General features: G+C 34.8%; 1 long non-coding RNA gene across 1 annotated transcript; it reads right to left on the bottom strand.

The window, feature by feature from the left end:
• Positions 1-979: 979 nt before the first annotated feature.
• LOC136203462 (uncharacterized) lies at positions 980-1,830 on the bottom strand. Its single transcript, XR_010674847.1, has 2 exons — positions 1,688-1,830; positions 980-1,599 (listed from the first exon to the last, which is right to left on the bottom strand). It is a non-coding gene; the product is annotated as an uncharacterized lncRNA (long non-coding RNA).
• Between the last annotated feature and the right edge of the window lie 2,136 nt (positions 1,831-3,966).

Below are 3,966 nucleotides of genomic sequence, written 5' to 3'. Positions count from 1 at the left end.
CTAAATTAAATATCAAATAAAATCTAGGCTCGATAAAATCATATGACATTAAATAAAAATGAGTCTAATTTAAATTAAAAATATAAATTACATACAAACACAAATTTATATATAATTTAAATTCTATGAAATTAAATACAAATTTTTATATGAATACACACTCTTAACTTTTTATTACAATTAAGTATTAAGGTACAAAAATACCTTTAACGTTTTGGGTCCGGGGTTATTTTACTCCTAACGTCTAAATATGAATTTTCATATGAATACAAAATCTTGACTCAATTTATAAATGTTAAGGGTAAAATTGCTATTGGCTTCTAATATTAGGGATAAAATTGCACTATTTGAGATATTAAGGTAGTTGAGCCAGTTAATTTTTTAGAGCATTGTAATGTAAACGTATTAATATAATATTTATTTACTTTTCGCAAAATTTGCAAATAAGTTGCACCAAATAATTATAATTATAATAAATAATGATAATATATATAATTACAAAGCATAAATTATATATAAATATAATTATAATGAAAATAGATAAATTAATATATAATAAATTATAATAATTATAATAAATTGCTGAAATTATAAATAAATAATGATAATAATAATAAATTATATATAAATAATAATAATATATAATAATTATAATAAATAATGATAAATTATTGAATACTGTAACTGAATACTGAAATTGAATACTGAACTGAACTGAACTGATCTGAACTGAACTGATTACTACTGAACTGAACTGATTGTTACTGAAATTAAGTAATAAAGAACAAGGTCTAATTCTCTTACCCCATTTCTTAAGCAAACATGACTATGAAAAGTCTATGGAATGAAAAGTGTCCAAAACCACATAAATGTTATGTCGACATCGGACCCACTATGTATGGATATGATTATCAACATTTTATTCAATTAGGGAAAACATAAAATTCAATAAATAAATGGAGATCACTAGTCTGGCACATCATGAAACCATGTCCACACCACAACCTTTTTTTAGTAAGAGTGAGGAGGAGGGAACAACAAGATAGAACATCCCAATCAGGTTGGCATTCATTTGTAGATATCGACCCAATATTATGAAGAAGAAAAAAGAAAACATACACAATAGTCAGAAATTTACTGAAACCGAAAAACACAGCTCGGTTAGAAACATTATCAAAGATTAAAGGCAAACAGACGGCGGACGCAGAGTCGCACCATTGCTCCGTATCACTAAGCCGACCCAAGGAACAATCTGCCACTTTGTTACCTTCACCGAACACATGGGCTGCAACTGCTTGCATCTGATTCATCAACCTGATGCAGTTTTTCCAATCATTGAAAAGGATCCACGGAACCGAGCACCAGCGCGAACGGAAAATTGAAACCCCATCCTTTATTGAACGCGTGTGTTACCGCCATAATTGCTGCTTTTAACTCTGCGATAAAAGCGTGCTGGAGAGTTGCCCGGAATAAAAAAAGCTCCTTGAAACTGGCCCTGGCAGTCCGGGAAAACACCTCCGCATCCTGCTGAGTCCCCTGTTACCGATGCATCAGTATTATTAGCTTTTATCCACCCTGGAGGCGGTGGTTGCCATTTCACTGCGATAACCATATCCACAACCTTAATCTCATTAACCTAATAATTAATATTCTACAAGTAGAAATTAAGAAAGCATGTGCGAATTACCAGAAGCAAAGGTGCAAGGCAGGACCATTGAAGCAACAAATTTTTTTTTTTTTTTTTGAGGTGAATCAATTTACATAGAAGTTTTTGAGACTAAGTGGTGGAGGTTAGAATCATATTAATATCTTTAGAAAATACTCACCAGAATATTTTTAGGACCGTCCATCCACGTGGATCAATTTCCGCGAGATCCACATTTGTGAACTATACATTTTTCTTTTAATCTTTTTTCAGTCATAAAAAGAGCGAAAAAAATCCATCTTATCTGTAGATTTATAGATATGCGTGGTTGCAAAAATAAAAATAGCTCAGATTCGAATATCCGAAAGAGGCTAAATGATGAAGCATGGATTACAACGGTATTTCAATGAAATTCGACTTACTAGAAGGATATGATTTCTATCTTTGTTGTATGTGTACCTCTTATGGGTTTTTTTTTCTCTTTGTAGTATTTTTTTATTGCCATTTATAGTTTATTTTTCCTTTGTGGATCTTGTACTGATCGTATATGATGCGGACATCTTTTTAACAAATTCCAAGTCCAGGTTAGGGAAGTAGCAAGGTAACAAATTTCGTCAGGTATGTGGGAAAAGTGACTCAGAAGAGGAGGAAGACACACTTAAAGTTCTAGTATATCTTTTTCTTTTAAGTGTATCTACCTGGGCGGATCTCTTAGACGGATCTCCTTTAACGGATCTCCTTTGATGGATCTCTTCAGCCGACCTCCTTTGAAGGATCTCTTCGATGGATCTCTCCGATGGATCTACGTTGACGGATCTCTCTGATGGATCTCCTTTGACGAATCTCCTTTGACGGATCTCCTTTGAAGGATCTCTTCGGTGGATCTCTTCGACGGATCTCCTTTGATGGATCTCTCCGATGGATCTCCTTTGATGGATCTCCTTTAACGGATCCCCTCGACGGATCTCATCAACGGATCTCTTCGACAAATCTACTCTACGGATCTCTTCGATGTGTCTACGTTGAGGTATCTCCTTTAGGTATCTAGTTGAGCGGACCTACTTCGACATATCTCCATTGGCGTATCTACTCATCGACGTATCTACTTCCATTATCTACCTGAGTGGGTCTACCTTGGCATATCTATTCATTGTGTTTCTGTCGATGTATATCTACTTCGACGGATCTACTTATTGTATCTACTACGACCCAGATTGGCGGATCTCACTCTACATTGAATCCTGGCAGATCATATTCAGATATGGGCAATACGACATCATGCGCACCTAATGGCGTATACCGGCTGAATAACTGAGGCGGGTCATAGAGATTACTTCCTCTACAAGGAGTGAACTTCCCCCCCTTGTTTAAAGACGGATAGTTACAAGCTTTCCTTCCTTAAATAAGGAAGGATATACATTCTACCTATTTAAGTCTTCTTTTCTTCATCACTCATTAGAACCGGCGGATCCTAGGCGCATCGGATCCTTGACACATCCTGGCGGATCCTAAGAGGGGCACTAGAGTGGCGGATCACTGGGGCGTACGAGAGGCGGATCCTCAAGCTATTCCTGGACGGATCGTCAGGTTTACTTCCTCCCGAAGGAATTCACCAACAACCCTGACAATCCGTACCTGTACGTTTGTATTGAATTGTCGGGGCGTATCACCTATTTTACCCTTTTGTTGATAACCTTATTGTAGCCCTAGTAGGGGTAGTCCTTGTCTTTTGTTATCATTAGGGGAAGTATTTAAACCCCCATTTTATAAGGATGAAACAACTTTTTTATCAATCAAATTATATTTTGAGAGTGTTTTTAAGGTTCATCCCTCTTAACAATGGGGATTTCTAATTCCTACAAGTTTAGCTTGTGAATCCGGGGGTTTCACGGGTCCTTCAAGTTTAACTTGAGAATATCTTTGGTAGTTTACGATTGAAAACTATCGCCCGTTACCCGATCTGTATCAGTAACCTATATGGGTGAGAGGTTTTACTCCTCTTACTTTTCGTATTATATTTGTGCTTTTTAAGCTAATGGAATGATATATGGCATTTTTATAAATTTGAAAAAACTGGTTTTACTGCTGTCACATTTTAATGTGTTACTAACACATTTACAAAAAATTTGTTAAAATACTAACAAATAAGTTTACCACGTATAAGTTAATCAATTTTTTTTATCAAGCCATCTAAAATGTTTACTTTGTTATTAATATAACCATAAATATCAATCAAAAAATATACAAAACGGTTTCAATATATCAACAAAAAAATTTGGAAGGTCTCAATAATTTAAGGATAAAATTGATCTTGCTTAAAA

Source organism: Euphorbia lathyris, chromosome 8 (assembly GCF_963576675.1).
Source record: "Euphorbia lathyris chromosome 8, ddEupLath1.1, whole genome shotgun sequence".
NCBI lineage: Eukaryota > Viridiplantae > Streptophyta > Magnoliopsida > Malpighiales > Euphorbiaceae > Euphorbia > Euphorbia lathyris.
The sequence above is the reverse complement of the archived record's forward strand: the minus strand, read 5'-3'. Positions and strand labels throughout refer to the sequence as shown.